Genomic DNA, 18,722 nt, shown 5'->3' on the forward strand with positions numbered 1-18,722 from the left:
AAGTATTCCAAAGCATTGAGTATTCAGCAATTCACCCATTAAAAGATGAAAACATGGCTGTCACAAATTTTCTCCAGACCACAAAAAGCAATCAGACTTTATACGTTCTAAGCCAATTAGATTATTCAAAACTGTAAAGCTGTTTTTATTTTCCAAATATTAGAAGAGCAAAGAGAATAATAGTCTAAAATAATGGTATGGAACCTTCATTGATTTCCTTTTGAGTTTTGTTTTAGTCTATTTGTTATTTCCAGTCATTTCTTCTGGGCAAGTCACTATTCTTTCAAAACTTTATTTTCTTGCTCATGCCCATTATATTCTTTCACATATGTGATTTAACCTCCCTTCAAAGTAAACATTTAGCAGATCAGAATTTTCTGTACATAACAAAAAAAAACCCCAAAATCTATTTGCTTTTGTTTTAAATTGTTTTTATCAATAATTCCTTTATATGGATGCTTTTTTTGTTTTGTTTTGTTTTATTTAATTTTTCTCTAAGAACAAGTTGTGTGCATTTCCAAGCAACTGTTTAGGGACAGGTTAGATGGACTGGCCAGTTCTTACTGGAAAAGTTCTACAAATGAAAAGAATTGAAAAAAAATGGCAACCTTTTCCTTTAGCACGGAAAGGAACACACCAAATGACATCTATTTCAAAAGACCATGAAAAGTGATCTCAACAGACTAATCAGTGCCTATACAAACTCTCCAATCTGCAACCTAAGAGTTTGTTTGATTGCTGCCTATTTTCTTTCTCAAGGTTGCTAGCATTACTAGGGCTATATTTTAGAGACTGGTGGATTAATCATTAATTTAATCATTGACTACCAAGGACCACATTTATAAATATTCTTCAAATGACAGTGTAAGATCTAAAAGTCAACAAGATTATTGGAAATAGGAACAAATAATCCATATCCTATCATTTTACTAGAAAATTACTACTTTGTCCCATACTGTTTCCCAGCTTGTGCTCCATTTAAAATTTTTGTTTCCTCTACTTACAGCTACCTAACAAACCTTGCTTTCAGCTTTATTTTTTTCCAACATTTTTTACTTGAATTAGGAACAGGATTGTTTTTCATGAAAATCCCATTTCCCTTCTCCCACCTGTCCTCCCTTACCCGCCCCCCAAAAAACCTTATCTGTCACCTATCTTCTCTGCTCCCCTTGGATGGTGAGGCCTTCCATAGGGTGTCATCAGAGTCTTTCGTTTCCTGTGGGGTAGGGCCTAGGCCCACCCCCATGTGTCTTGGCTCAGGGAGTATTCCTCTACATGGACTGGGCTCCCAAAGTCCACACCTTGGTTAAATACTGGGCTTCTACAGGAGGTCCTGTAGATTTCTGAGGTTTCCTCACAGAAACCCATGTTCCTTGGGTCTGCATCAGTCCCATGCTGGTATTCCAGCTATCTGCATCTGGGTTCCAGTTCAGATCGGTGATTAGTTATGGGTGTCTGCTTCTGCTTCCACCAGATGCTGGATGAGGGCATATAAGTCTGTCATCAATCTCATAATCAGGGGAGGGCATTTGAGGTAGCCTCTCTTCCGTTGCTGAGATAGTTAGCTGGTGTCATCTTTGTAGATATCCAGACATTTCCCTAGTGCCTGATTTCTCTGTAAACCAAAAGTGTCTCCCTCTATTATATCTCCATTCTTGTTATCGTGTATTCTTCCCCGACTCATATTTTCTGCTCCCTCATGTCCTTGGCATCCTTCTTCCGCTCTCCTTCTCATTCTCCTAGCTCCTTCCACCCTCTTCCCATGCTCCCAATTTGCTCAGCAGATCTTGAGCCTCTCCCCTTCTCCAGGGGACCATGTATGTCTCTCTTAGGGACCTCCATGTTTATTAGCTTCATTGGCAGTGTGGATTGTAAGCTGGTAATCCTAACTCTATGTCTAAAATCCGCATATGAGTGAGTACATACCATATTTGTCTTTTTGCGATTGGGTTACCTCGCTCAGAATGGTGTCTTCTAGATCCATCCATTTTCCTGCAAATTTCAAGATTCCATTGTTTTTTTCCTCTGAGTAGTACTCCATTGTGTAAATGTACCACATTTTCTCTATCCATTCTTCCATTGAAGGGCATCTAGGCTGCTTCCAATTTCTGGCTAATACGAATAGTGCTGCTATGAACATTGTTGAACATATGTCCTTGTTGTATGAATGTGCTTCTTTTGGGTATATGCCTAAGGGTGGAATTGCTGGATCTTGTGGTAGACTGATTCCCATTTTCTTGAGGAGTCGCCATACTGATTTCCAAAGTAGCTGTACAAGTTGGCACTCCCACCAGCAGTGGAGTGTTCTCCTTTCTCCACATCCTCTCCAACATGAACTGTCATTGGTGTTTTAGACTTTAGCCATTCTGACAGGAGTAAGATAGTATCTCAGAGTTGTTTTGATTTTCATTTCCCTGATGGCTAAGGATTTTGAACACTTTCTTATGTGTCTTTCAGCCATTTTAGATTCCTCTATTGAGAATTGTCTATTTAGTTCTGTACCCCATTTTTTAATTGTATTGTTTGGTGTTTTGGAGACTAGCTTCTTGAGTTCTTTGTATATTTTGGAGATCAGCCCTCTGTCAGATGTGGGGTTGGTGAATATCATTTCCCAGTCTGTGGTCTGCCGTTTTGTCTTGCTGACTGTGTCCTTTGACTTACAGAAGCTTTCAGCTTTTTAAATTTATCTTTCCACTTTTTTCTTTAGGTGTTTCAAGACAGGTTTTCTCGGTGTAGCTCTGGCTGTCCTGGGACCCATTCTGTAAACCAGGAAGTGTCTCAAACTCACAGAGATCCAACTGCCTCAGCCTCCTGAGTGCTGGGATTATAGGGGTGTGCCACCATCACCCAGCTATTTTTCCATTTTCTTCACATTTCTCTGAGCCTTTCTTGCCTTCAATATTCTCCCCTAATATTTCAATTTGAATTTCCTACAATTAACGAGTTTTGTTTGCAGAAAGTCTGTTTATGGAAAGATCAGCTGAAACCTCTTAAAATGTTTTCCAAAGATGTTCTAGTTAAGAAAGAGATAGCATGTCAAAAAAGTTTATGTGCTCAGATTCCAACAGGAGACCCAGAGAAATGTGTTTCTACTTCTGCTGAGTCTCCCATGTCACAAACTTCATTTTTTTCTTCCTTTTCTACCCAGTGCATGCTCACTTCAATACTCTAAGTATGTATCATGATAAAACAGGATGTTTGTTTTTTAACCCCTCCCCTTCTCACCTTTTCCCTTCTTATCTTTTCCCTTCTTCACATAAGTGGAAAACTATCCACTTCTCTAATCAATGAAAAAAAAAAATGGAAGAAGATGCTTGGTGGGGGATACGGGGCAGAAACATTAATAACTCAGAGCAGGACAGGTGGGAGGAATGGATAGATGCAGCTCACATGAAAAGGGGTCAAAAGGTCCTTGAAATCAGGCAGTGAAAGGAAAGTAATGGACTTCTCAGAGAGACAAGGGCCTTGGAGAGTATGTCAGGAGAATCCTGTGAGTGATCTTATGCAAACAGAAGAGGCCTTGGTACTCCCCAGAAGCAGATGAGAGAGGAGCCAAGTCATTGAGCACTACATTTCTCCTTGAAACAGTCTCCTGTGGCTCTTAAGAGGTAACTGAGCCCTAAATAAAGAATATCCTTCACATCATTCTTAGTTCTCATGTTCAGAACTGGACATTACTACCTCACCTTTCTGGTGGTAAGAATTTGGCATGATAAACGGCTTCTTTGCAGCCTTCACCATGTTAGTTCAGAACAAACCAGATGAAGATCTTTGGTGTAACAGAAAAGACTACTAAACAATAATGCAAACAACAATGGAGAAAGGAAACACATTGCAAATGAAAAAGCTACAGCATTTTATTTCTTGAAATTATCAACGGTGCATCTGAACTCTCTGCGAACAGATACATCCAATATAAGCTCAGGGGTATTAAACTTCACCTCAGGATTCTTTAATACCTTGATTAATGTGAACTCATGAAAACCTCAATTTTTGTCTGTTGTAAAGAGTTACTATTCATTTTTATGTGATATTTATCTTTTTATTTTTATTCAATTTAGAATAATCTTGTTTTACATATCAATCCCAGTTCCCTCTTCCTTCCGTCCTGCCATGACCCTCACCAACCACCCCCATCCACTCCCCAGGGAGGGTGAGGCCTTCCATGGGGGATCATCAAAGTCTGTCACATCATTTCAGGGAGGGCAAAGGCCCTCCTCCCTGCATCTAGACTAAGAGAATATCCCTCCATAGGGATTCTACAGTCACACATTCTGAATTCTCAATTTAAATTAAAATATCTGTGGTCTACCATAAAGACAATTATCTAAATAAACTAGAAATATTTTCATATGCTTATCTTAACAAAATGTCACAATAATCTTGGAAAATAACAAAGGTAACCTTGTTCATTCTAGCAATGGAAAAATAAGACCTTCACAAAATTATCTTTTGAAAGATATTCATTATTTCTTTCTCCCTGTCTCTTTTCTCTCTCTCTGTTCCCTCTCTCTCTCTCTGTTCCCTCTCTCTCTCTCTCTCTCTCTCTCTCTCTCTCTCTCTCTGTGTGTGTGTGTGTGTGTGTGTGTGTGTGTGTATGAGACAGAGGATGGGGGAGATGAAATCAGATATTGGCTACCAGGAGACAGATAGAGATATGACTGAACAAAATGATGTTACTAAAATAAAAACCAATAAAAATGAAAGGTAGTTTAATGAATGTAGTTATAATTTCATATTTTCCTACTGCTCGGCAATGGACATTAAGAATCTCCACTTACAAAAGCACAGACAGGGAACCAAATACACTGAAAAAGTTCCTCATGCTAACATTTTACAAAACCAAGGAAGAACAAGGTTTCATTCAGTTGTTTATCCTTCATTTTTCTATCGCAAAGCAATTAATCCCTCACTATTTGATTGGCTTCCCTTCAATGCCACTTTTATCCTTTTTTTTCCTTCTGATGTCCACTAGTTTCTAGCTGTTCTTCACTACTGTCTGTGGGGACTGAGCCCAGTGTGCCTAAGTATGGGAGTGATCACTGACAATATCATAAGTAACTTGATGGTCTTGAAGCAAAGGAAAACTAAGCACTGCATTGTTGTAGTAATTTTACATCTTTGATGAATACAAAATAAGTTAGCAAAAGCAAGTTCCAACTGGAGTTGTGATAAGACAAGTCCATTAGCACTCCAGTAAATTCACATGAGTTCTGGAAGGGTCTTAGGGATGGAACTAAGCCTTCTAATTATCTTTAGATGGAATCATATTAGAAATTGAGCTCTATTCCCCTCTGTATCCGACTCGGTGACTGTTAGTTACTTGGGAAGGAGTATTAATCATTCAGGGCCTGCAATATCTTTTTTCCTGTGGATTGGCATTCAGCAGCAAAAATAGCACATTTCAGATGAATACTTCTGGGGCTCTTTCTCATGCCTCCATTTCACACATGACTCTTACTCATGAAAAAGAAGTTAGATATAAAATCTCTACATTTTTCCCATTACCACAAGACTGTCTGCATTCACAATTCCTATGCCCAGAAAGCACAGAAAGATTTAAGATCTATCTTCAACATTTGCCTATAATTTTTGAAATCTCTCATAAGCATAAATATTTCAGTTTTAGGTTCTAAGTGCCTAAGATTGCATTTCTACATTGCATCACATGTAGAAATCAATATATTCTTCCAAGGAATCTCTCTATATATGTTAAAATACTATATTTTATCAGAGGCTCTATCAAGATCTTCTCTTTGCCTTAAAAAAAAATCCAAGGTCATGTTATGATTTGTTTGCTTCTCTAGTCAAATAATCCTTTCCCACTGCTGAATTTTATTCTTTTATTCTTTGAAATCTTTATAGTATGCTTTCAAATGAGAAAAAAATCAATATTCTCCTGAACTTAATGGGTCATATCCTATGAGTGCAACTGGCACCTATATTTGCACTGAGGAATCAGTTTGGCTACAGTGAAATAGATGTGTTAACCATGATACTCTGCTATGTGCTGACTCTAATGCCTGTTACCCCATTATCTAGCAGATCAAAATAATGATTGCAATTACAGTAGTACATCTCATATAGGATTTATTTCAGGTAATAATATTAGGTTATTCTGTTAATTATTTAGAAGACATTTTTAATCAGTGATATTAAATAGTTGACATACTGAAATATTGTAGATAGAAAGGTATGTAAAACATTAAGTTGCATACTGAATATCAAGTAATCTTTTTTAAGGCACAATTTAAGCACAGACTCGGTTGTAAGCAATCACTTTTCACTAGCACTTTCTTAAAAATGAGTAATTATTTTATACAGCAATGTAAATGGCTCAAAATTTCAGGAGAGGGTTCTCAGAGATTAGTTATCTCAAGAAGCCTTTTTGTTTGCATTGAATATACATATTGAATATATATTGGATAGCATAGGGTTTGTGAATATCTGACTTGTTTCAAAGCGTCGGATGAAGATTTGCACACCAGCAGCCTAGGCTCTTTCTGCTACTACAACTTGCTGTGCATGCCTCTGAAGGCATGCTCAGTACAGTACCAACCCATAGTCAATGCTTTCCTGCATGGGTGTGCAGTCTAACAGTTATTCATATCCAATTTTGCATTTTTTTAAAATTATGGCACATTAAATAAGAGATTTACCAGAGCCATTCACAAATATCTTTCTAACATGGTAGTAGACTCTACAAAAATCACTGGAGTTTTGCCTTTCTCCCTTGCCCTTTGAAATGTAGTTTCTGCTATTCCATCAAATGGAATTATGGGTTTTACAGGACAATGCCCTCTCTGTGAGAATTTAACACAGTAGATATGAGGATCCTTTCCGCAGGTTTTCAGGATTTTAAAGATTTATTTATTTTTATTTTTATTTTATGTGTATGGGTGTTTTGCCTGTTTTATGTGTATGCACCATGTCCTTGCATTGCCCGAGAAGGCCAGAAAAGCAACTCAAATTCCTCTATAACTGGAGTTACAAATGATTGTTACCTGCAATGTGAGTTTTGGTAGTCAAAACTAGCCAGTGCTCTTAACTAAACCATCCAGGCCCCTTACTGATGCATTTTTAATATGAATACTAATAAGGAGAATAATAAATTCCTAACACTCACTATGTGTAGATAAAAGAAATTAGAAGTCACTATACTCACATCTGTTATCAAGGCTTCTATCAGCTTTGTAACTCCTCTAAGATGTAGGCTACATACAGGTAAATATTTATCCAACTTCAGAGGAGGAACCACTGTGGGGATTAGAACTAGGATTTTCAGAAAGTAAGTGGTAAAGATGGGAAATGGTAGAATATGTGTGAGAAGTAATATTTTATTCATAGATAAGTTTGTGTTCAACAGAATAGTTCATTTTCTGCTTTGACCAGTACCACCATTAAAGAGGAAGGAGAATGTTATATTCAATGATATTCCCCATGTGTAATTCGTATGGAACCAAACATTCATTCTGGGGAAAACATTCTAATTTTTCTACTAGGAGAAGGTTTGCATTGATTTCTGTCTGTGTTTTCTTATACAGTTTTATTAAAAACTGTCATCAGATGAATCAATTGCTTCATATCACTTTAGCAAACTGTACAATAATACTGTATAAAGGTCCACATTATCATAGTCACTTCATCTCCCCTTGTTTCTACAGATTAGCTACAACAATGGTAGGATGAAAATTGGAAAGTATGTATAAAATACCTTTGTCTGGTGGAGCTATTGTCTCTAAAGAATTATTTCTTGGAAATATAATTACTGAGTCCATGAGTTTGTGGACTTTTCAGTTAAAGTTTATAAAGGAGTTCCACATAGTGTTACAGCATTTTCCTCTTCAACAAATGATGTAATGGAATAGCAATTATCAATGTCTTTTGTACAAAACTGATTGGAGGTCTTTATTTAAATGTTGTCTTTTAATGTGTGTTTGATCTAAAATCATTATTTTTTATGGCACTGCTATAATTTTCATAAATACAAAATTACTTTATATTAATGAAATTGTCATTGATTTTGTTCATATTACTAATATATTTCTGTTTACCTAATAAAAGCTTGATAACGTCATGATTATTTTTAAAATTTGTGGTTGACAATAATTAATCAGACATACATATTGCAAATAAAGTACAAAATATTTATAATTAATTTTATGTTTTAATTTTTCCCATAGACACTCATTCACATGTAAGCGTTTGCTGTGTAAGAGATCTGTTAGATATTTACAGGCATTCATGCACATTAAATTTATTCATATATGTTATTCACATACATTACATCAATTTTTGTTATTTATTCTTTGTCATTACCATAATAAATATTTAGAGCTTAATTTTTAGCATACATTTGTAACATGATTCTATTTCATGTGTGATCTTTAGTTTTGTACCTAGAGATGACATTTTATAAATCAGTCTTTTCCACTTTGTAATATTTTCATGAGGCAGTTAGTACTTTTGTTCCAATTTTATTTTGAAGTTTTGTATTCATTATTTGAGTAATCTTATCTTGTATTCCTCAGATTTATCATACTTCCTATGGAAAATAAACATGTTCCAAAGATGGCCATTTTTGTCTCTTCTATTTTGGTGCTCACACAGATTACATACACTACTTCATTTCCATGACTAATTTTCATAGTTCCCTCTTTTAAAGTGCTGACTAGCATGTGGGTGAGATAGTCTTCTTTCAGGAGAGATGCCTGGATTATCTTTTGAATGGTTACTGTTAGTCCTCCCATCCCGGGGTTTTGCATTATTACCCAACTCTCATTGTCTTTTGGCATTGTAGTCCTCAGTTTTCAGCCATTCTGTTCCTCCCTTGTGAGTGATTGTTGATGCCCCTCCCCCTGCTCCATTTTCCCTTATTTATCATTCACTGAATCACATAGAAGCAGCTTAGTCTACCAAGTTTCTCTAGAATATGCCCTTTGCAAACTTTCTAAGCCATGGGAACAAGGCAGATTCTGTATTTGATACTTTGAATCTCTATTTGCTTCTTACTTTTGTTGAAAATGCATTATTATTTTCCCACTGACTGCATATTGTTGTTGCTCAAGAAAGATTTAAAGATGTTAGTAAATGGATTCTTATTCTCAATAACATCACTAAAGCCCTTCAGAGAACATTGTCACAAAGATTATCAGAGAGTTTGCTGTGAGAATATATCACCTAGTCATTTACTAGTATTGTAACACAGTATGGCTGAATTTATAACTGCAACTATTTCACTCTAGTTCTGATTGCTTTTTCATCCATTAACAGTTATTATGATGTTGCATTTATTTTATTCAATTTATTTACTGATTGCATTACACTCAAATTACATTTAGATATATTTAATTATTCAATCTTATTACTTTCAATTACTCTATAGATTTCCACTTATATTGCTTTATGCTATTTTTCTGGATGCATCAACATTCCTTCCATTCTTTGCACATCCTATGTCATTGACAGTTGATAAGTATGTATTTATTTTCATCTTAACCCTATGCAACAATTTTGTCTCTTCTTCAGCTTTTGCTTAGCATCCATGAAGAAGTAACTCATCATCCCCTTCTTCAAGACAGCCAGGAAGAACTTTTAAGCGTTTCTCTAGAATCTCTTAACAGATTTTCTGTTGCTTTAAACAGCTAAGACTCTTCGGGGAAGAGTGGGCGCGTGCATGGACACAGAGGCTTTTTCTCCCAGACCTTAACATCTTGCTCATTTTAGAAAGAACAATTTACAAAGATAGTTTACACTCATATGTTTGTTTTGAGTATTTTGAAAAGCAAATGCTCTGACCAAATACTAAATAGCACAGAGAGTTCATTTAAGGATCAAAATTTTGTTTATTTAGCTCACGGTATCTATTAAAGTTAAATCAGGACAGTGTTGCATACAGCATCTAAAAAGCAATATATTTTATTCTCAAGGCTGCCAATATGTCTTATCAGGAAAAGTGCTTGCCATGATGAGAACCAGAGTTTATATCACTAGAATCCTTTTAACACTCAGACAGACATGGCAATCTTCAATAACTGAACACCCTTGGAGGTAAAAACAAAGTACCCTAGCAAGGTGGTTAGAAAGATTTACAGAAGTAGTGTGCTCCAAGTTCAGTGGGAGACAGCTTTGTAACAAAGAAGATATTAGATGTTTACCTTGGGGCCCCTACAAACATGCAAACAAGCATGTATTTAACTCCACACATCCAGTCACACATGCAAACATGCATAGAGAAATAGATGCACATTTTATAAACAAACAAAAAAGGAACAATTAAAAATAAATAAATGAAAATTCCTTTCTCACTTAGAAAAACAATTGAGAATAAATGAACAACTAAATTCTATTGTATTAGAAGGCATAGTCTTTCAAAGATTTATGTATTTTAGAAGATCTAAGAACTAAGAAATTGTTTCAAAAAGATTGTGCGTCAAAAGAAAAAATGGTATATTAATAAATAAATGGAAGTTAGTTTTTGATGAGATTTTAAGATGAAGCATCTAGAATTCATTAAAAAAAACAGAATCTAAAAGAAGACTACTACAGTTTATAAAAGCAAGCAGGAGAAAGGGTATACAGAGTGAAAACTTCCCTCAAAGGGTCTTGAGATCAGTCACCAGACTGCCCTTGAATTTTAAAGCATATGGATTCTCCCTGAATAAGTTCTACTTATATTTTAAAAATGTTTTGGATGTTGCTTTAACATATTTGATCCAGTTCGATATTTTATGTTCCTTTTCTATTATTGAATATATTTATTCATTTTATTTTCCATTTTGCCCTCCATTGCAAAATTCTTAGTTTAACAAATATATTTATTTTAACCAACAATATAGACAAGCTATTAGGGTTTTCAAGTCAAGTTCCTATCTTCATGCTTATAAACACGGTTCTTAAATTGAGTCATGAAATAAGGTAAACCTGAGGCATGATTGCTGCTTCCTTACCATAAATATGAAGATAACATCAACACCTGTTAGATTAAATAAATAAAATCAGTGAACGAATATGTTTTGGAAACTCTGTTTTCTTGATGGAAGTAATGTAAATGTTTGTTCTTTCCTTAGCAGCCATAGAAGCAGTACATTTCTCGATACTCACAAATCTTTCCAGAAGGGCTTCTAACACAACCTGCTTGCTCTTCTTACAAACTGCTTCTTCAATGGTTCTCTCAGCTGTTCTCATGTAAAATGTTAAGGCTGCCAATTTTGTTTGTCTTCTAATAATCCCACTTCTTATTAATTATATCAATGTGTCATCAATATTTTCTAACTTTCACACAGTATTGTAAGATGGGTTATTTTTTTCTACCCATTTCTGTACATTGCCAACATCTTGTCTGTCTGAGTCCAAAAGATCACACCTGTGCAAATTGGAAAGCATCCAATGCCTTCTGCAGTGTTGAATTATGTTATCCATTAGGTAGCACCTTTGGTACAGTATCAGTGGAGTCAAGTGTTCTGTTCTATTGGTTTCTGCCTCACTTTGCACATTTTGTCATCCATGGTACTTTTCTTTCTGTCTTAATTATTTTTTTAATTTATTTATTAGTTCTAGTTAGGGAACAAGCTTGTTTCACATGTATGTCTTAATTATTTTTATATATATTCATTCCATTAAAATGATGCCAATTTTGAATTTAATATTTTCCTTCTATGTCCACATTTTTACAATATAAAATAGCAGTTTGCACAGTGTACCAAATTTTAATAAGTTTGGTCTAACTTTGTAGTTAATTACAACATATACATATAATGCGTATATTATAAAACATTTAGTAGTTGTTTTCAAATAAGATGAAGTGAGAGTTTAATGTATGAGAAATTGATAGATGATTAAGGAAAATATATTAACATTGATAGATGTTATAAACTGTTTTGCCTTTCCTGAATTAAAGAACGTATTTGGCCAGGTATTGGTGGTGCACGCCTTTAACCCCAACACTCGGTAGGCATTGGGGCAGATCTCTGTGACTTCCAGGCCAGCCTGGTTTCCAGAGCGAGTGCCCGGATAGGCTCCAAAGCTACACAGAGAAACCCTGTCTCGAAAAAAAAAATAAAAGAATGTATTTGGATTAATTATAGATATACCTTAAGCATAGTGAAAATGTCTTATTACCTCAGTTTATTGAAACATTGGTGCAGCGTATTTCCCAAAACTACTTAATCCTTCCCAGAATTATTATACTACAACATCTGACATGATAGGACAACACAAATTATGAACTTACACACTAAAATGTTACAGAGAGAAAAAAATCCAAACGATAATGTCTTTCAAAGTTGCTATCATATCAATGTGGGGTTGGTCCATAAATTGGTGAGTTTTTCAATATCGCAGTGTCATCATATTCTTCAGTCTCCCAATTTCTCTGGCCACATGATTTAGAATGCATATTTCTTCATCTTTCTCCCTGTAGTTATCTCATTAATATATCTTATAGTTTTGATAACCTTGCATGTAATTCTCTTCTCAATGGTAGTATTGGATAAACAGACACTGGTCATCATCTTTTCAGGTCAGTTTGCCTAATTATATACTTGGCATTGAGTAGTTTTTCCTTTAAGCATACTCCAAATATTGTATAAAACTGGACTTCTCATGGAAAACAGAACAACTTTATTTTAAGAATCCCACTCTCTACTATTATATAAATAAAATAGCAAACACAAGGAACTGAGATTTTGATATTATTACCTAGTTTTGATTCAAATATATCAGTCTAAACAGACAACGAAAAAACTTCTGTTTTATTATGTTAACTCAATGTTTATAATAAACTAGGAACTCGCTTTTAGTAGCTTTTTTCAAAATATGAATCAATTCCATGCAATATTCTCAGAGACATTTCTCTTCTCTCATTTAATCCACTCTTCTGGAGTATCCTAGCTGTATTGTACACCTGGGGCCCTTACATACTCACAGTTAAGAGGTGTTTTCTATTGTTACTGACCTTTAAAATTGAGTGTGTCCTGTGTTGGGGATAAAAAAAAGAGCATATTAATCAAAGAGGGAGTATGACTGTGTGGATGGTACTTGATGGTTTCATGATAAAAAAGAAAATGTGCAAAGACAACTTCATTTGCAAGGGACAAGTGATGTGGATAATGTTTGTGTAAAACTCTGTTTCTTTTTTTATGCTGTATGTATCTTTTATGCTTTGGGACACTTTTCTTAGACTTCCCTAAGACTAGGCATATTTACCTATTATATATTTTGTCAATTTACAGTGATGTAAAGAAGGAAGAAAAAGAATAAACTATTGTGTATTTTAGTAATAAAATGCATTTAATTTAAAAGAATCACTTTTCTAGTAAATTATTCCTTACATTGAATTATAACATTTGTTTTCAAATAGCTTATACATTATTGCTTACTGTAAATTCCTAGAGTTTTGAATTTTATAGCCAGCTGATAATTAAAAGTAAGTGTATTATTATTTACATTAAAATTTTAAATTACTTTTTTACATACAGTATATTTTAATCATAACAACCCCCTCCTGGAACAGGGACATTGTCCCTGTACAACTTCTTGTTCTTTCTTATGCTCCCCCTTTCACAAATAAATAAATAATACAAAACAAAGAAAACAGGACAACACAATGGAACTAATTAACTAAAAACAAGTAAGACAAAAAAGGCCCAGATAATATAAAACAGAAAGCATATACATAGAAAAACAAAAACAGAAACAAACAAACAAAAAAAAAAACATGAGAATCTGTTCTGTGTTGGCCTGCTATTCCTGTGTGTGGAACCAGGCCCCAATTAGGTTGATACATTGTCAGTTCATTGGAGAAAATTGATTCTCCTTTCCCTTTAGGCATCAGTTGAAAATAGCTTCTTGGTTAGAAGTGGGACTCTGTGTTCACTTCCCTTTCTCCACACTGGGATTTTATCTGGGATGGATGTTTACTGCTCTTGTGTATGCTGTCACAGTCTTCCGGAGTTCATACATGTATCAGTCCACATAAAACTCTTTTCTTGGAGTCATCCATCATTTCTGTCTCTTATAATCTTTCTGCCTCCTCTTCTGCAAATATTCCTTAGTCTTGAGAGAAAGGGCATGATAAAGAACTCTCATTTAGAACTAAGTGCTGCAAAGTCTCTCACTCATTGTACATTGCCCAGTTGTGGTTCTCTACATTACTTATAATCTAATGAAAGTAAAAGATTCTTTAATGGGAGTTGAATGGTGCTCTACTCTATGGTAGTAAAAATATGCCATCAGAAATATTTTTATTGCCATGTTTCTTTAGCAGAATAATATTTGTAGCTTTTCCCCTAGGACCCATGACCTATCTAGTCTGAGGTTCTTTTCCACTTTATCAGTATCAAGTACAGTTCCATCACCTGAAGTGAGCATTATCCAATCAAGAACTATGTAATATGACTGAATGGAGCAAGAAACAAAAACCCACTTGTCTATAGTACACACGAAACTCAGCTTTAAAGATAACTGCTACAAGTACTAAGTCAAAGAAGACCAGGAATCAAGAAGGTATCACTATACTAATATCTGACAAAACAGACTTCAAACTAAAACTAATCCATGTGGTTAAAGAGAGACACTTCCTTCTAATCAAGGAAATAGCTAATCAAGAAGATACCGCTATATGCTATATATATATATATATATATATATATATATATATATATATATGCACCAGTGCACCCAAATCCATTAAAAGGTACTAATGTATTTAAAGATCAAAATAAGCATCAACCCATTAGCAGCAGGTTATTTCAATACCCCAAATTCTTCAATAGACAGGTAATCTAGACTAAAAAATAAGCAAAGAAATATCAGAATTAACTGACATCATACATCAAAAGGACTCAGTAGATATTTACAGAATATTCTATCCAAACACCAAAAGCAACACAAGGATGCTTTTCTAAAATAGAATACATCCTGTGACTTGAAACAAATTCTTAAAACTCTAAAAGATTAAAAGTAACTCCATGTATCCTATTTGGTCACAAAGTAATAAAACTTAAAACTGATAACAAACATATCTCTAGTAAATACACCAATTTATGGGTATTAAACAAGTCATTATTAAATGAATGATCTAAAGAATACATCAAGAAAAAATGAGGGGGCTAGAGACATGGCTCAGCAGTTAAGAGCACTGACTGTTCTTTCAGAGGTCCTGAGTTCAATTTCCAGTCACCACATGGTATGAGATCTGGTGCCCTGTGCTGGCAGAAGACTGTATAGACTGTATACGTAATAAATAAATACAATCTTAAAAAAATGAAAAATATCCTGGGACTAAATGAAATGTAAAAGCAATACAACAAAACCCGTTTAAAAAAAAAGCCAAAAACATTGAAATCAGTTCTCAAAGAGAACTTCAAGCTTTAGGTGAATCATTAAAAAATCTGAAGGAATACAAATAAATGATATAATAATGCAACTCAAAAGTTTGGAAAAGAAATAGCAAACCAAATCCAGCTGATGGTTAGAAATAATAAAAAATCAGAGCAGGAATTTATGACACAGAAACAAAGAAAATATTACAAACAATCAATATATCTAAGAGCTGGTTTGTGAGGAGATAAAAAATTACAAACATTTTGCTCCAAGTAACCAAAGAAAGAAAGAGAGTACCCAAACTAACAAAATCAAAATGTTTTAAGGTAATAATTTGAAAGCCTGTACTGAATTAAATAGGAAAGCCAAAAAGAAATGGATGAATTTCTTGATTCACTCAAACATAAAAAAAAAAAAAAAAAAAAAATCATGGGACTGGAGAGATGGTTCAGAGGATAAGAGCACTGACTGTTCTTCCAGAGGTCCTGAGTTCAATTCCCAGCAACCACGTGGTGGAGCATAACCATCTGTAATGAGATCTGGTGCCCTCTTTAGGCCTGCAGGGATTCATGCAGACTGAACACTATGCATAATAAATAAATGTCTTTAAAAAATCAAACTAGCTGGGCGGTGGTGGCACATGCCTTTAATCCCAGCACTCAGGAGGCAGAGGCAGGTGGAGTTCAAGACCAGCCTGGTCTAAAGAGCTAGTTCCAGGACAGGCTCCAAAGCCTGTTTCGAAAAACCAAAAAAAAAAAAAAAAAAAAAAAAAAAAAAAAAAAAAAAAAAAAAACCGAAACAGCCCCATGACAAGTGAAAAGATTGAAATGGTAATAAAAAGTTTTAAGCTAAAAAGAATTCCAGGGCAATATGGATTCACACTAGAATTCTACTAGACTTTCAAAGAATAACTATATCAAATCCTTCTCAAGTTAATAAAAATAAATGGAAAAAAAAACAGAAGGCACAATCCTAAACTTCTGTGAAGCCATTATCACTCTAATACAAATATAAGAAAAGACACATACAAAATAAAACTATAGGCCAATATACCTGATGAATACAGACTTAAAACTGCTCAACAAAATACTTGCAAAGAATAAAGAGGTACATAAGAAAGATTTCCCACCATGACCAGGTTTCCCTGTCCAAGAAATTGGAGGGAAGTTTCAAAATATATGTCAGTAAATGTAGTAATAAGCCATATAAATGAACTTAAAGAAAGGATAGTATGATTTTTCTCAATAAATACAGGAAAAAAAAAACATTCTAAGTTGAGGTGACCTGAAAGCCTCCTCCCTGAGAACTACCTTTCATGGTACCAGAATCTTCCATGCAGCTTCCAAAGGAAGGAAGCAAGTAGTACTAACCAAATATGACACCTATGACATGTAACAATGACCAACATTGCACAATAACCCTGACATTGCAGTGTTATGGCATATGAATACTGGTGGTAACCAATAGCTCTCTAGTTGGACTGGTCTCATGGGCAGGAGTAGTTAACCAAAAAACAATTGACCATCTAGTTTTCTTGAGTGCTTTTATTGGCTTAAGTCTTGGCATTTTATTTTGTTGTTGTTGTTTGTATTGTTTATTTCTTTGGGGGTATTTTATTTTTTTCATCTAGGTTTGTGAATTTGTTGTTGTATTGGGTTTTTTGTTTTTAGAAAGAACTTAAATTGGGGTAGGAAGGGGGAGGGCACTGGATGGACTTGGGGAAAGGGAAAATACATAATTAAGTTCATTTAAAATTAAAAGTAATTTTAAATAATAAAATATAATGAAAAACATGTCCAAATTATGGTTGAAATCATGCTTCCTTGGAATTAATTTCAGTGAGATACTTTCATAAGTTTCTGTGCATATGATTGTAGTATGGCTTCTGAGAAGTAGAAGTATGACAAATGTTTGACAGAAGTTATACTTTAAAGGATTTCATCCTCACAGAATTTATTAAAAACTTAATTTGCATGTGATTAATCTTTTGAATAAAAATAGTTTAAGAAATATTCACTATTGTGAATTACATGTATTTCATTCATCATATGGTGGGATTTATATGCTAAGAAGTGAGACATATTAATTTTAAATATCATATTTTTTGAAAAATTATTGAAATATTTATATAAAATCTTTTCCAAGATAACACAGCAAAGAGTTTTGTTTGACAATTTTCTTTATTTTTCTGGTAATTTTCACCCAATTTATCTTCTCTCAAATCACACCTTTACTTTCTTCTTTGTAAGAAGTCATCCTCCTATTTTCATATGGTTTTATTATTTATTTATTTATTTATGTTTTCTGTGACCAATTTTTTTTAGTATGATTTATTCATTGGGGCATGGACAACATGTCACTAGATACACCACTGAAGAAATGCCATTTGTCTTTCAAGCAGGGCTGGGGCCTGAAATTAGGTCCTTTTGATTATACAGCATAGATCAACCTACTAAGCCATTCCATAGCCCAAAACAGACTTTTAGATGTTAAGAAGCATCTCCTGCAATGAACTCGTTTCTTCATTCTATTATGTTTTTAATAATGGATATATCAGTGACCACCAATACTCTCATATTCATAGTATGTGTTCTGCCTCAAATACTATGAGCAAATACCACATGTGTAATAACAATACTATGCTGGTAGCTTCTTAGATGTTAAATTCTCTCAATGCAGTTCTGCTTTTCAGACCTTAAACTTACACTGTGAGAATACCATGTTCATCACAGCATTTGACAATTTGAAATCTTTCATTGAAACTCTGTTTTCTATAAAATAAAACATAGTATTTCTACCCAGATAATACCAATTTGTAGGTTTAGCTACAGTTTTTTTTTTTTTTTTTTTTTGTTTTTCGAGACAGGGTTTCTCTGTATCTTTGGAGGCTGTCCTGGAACAAGCTCTTGTAGACAAGCTGGTCTCAAACTCACAGAGATCCGCCTGCCTCTGCCTCCCGAGTACTGGGATTAAAGGCATGTGCCATCACCACCACCAGTCTAGCTGCAGTTCTGTACACAATGTAAACACAGGCACATTGATCTTCAGTGTCTCATGGCATTACTTGTTATTTTTAAATCTATGATGATGTATAGTTACTGAATCTTGCAGACCAAAAAACAAGAGTCATTGTTTGAATCCAAGTTCCACTTTTATTTTGTAAAAGACAATTGCCTCAAGGGCATTAAGCACAATTTTATAACTTTAGAAATATTTTCCTGAATAATTTCAATTAATTCATTTAGTTTAAATAAATAAGCAACTTTTAGATATTGAGTCTTGCATAAGCATCATCTATGTATTTGTACTCATACTGGCATTGCCTCTCTCTCTAATATATATTGCAAAATATGTGTATTGTTTATTGAAATAACCATTAGGTAATGATTTATTTATCC

This window comes from Cricetulus griseus, chromosome 3 (assembly GCF_003668045.3).
Source record: "Cricetulus griseus strain 17A/GY chromosome 3, alternate assembly CriGri-PICRH-1.0, whole genome shotgun sequence".
NCBI classification, from domain to species: Eukaryota; Metazoa; Chordata; class Mammalia; order Rodentia; family Cricetidae; genus Cricetulus; species Cricetulus griseus.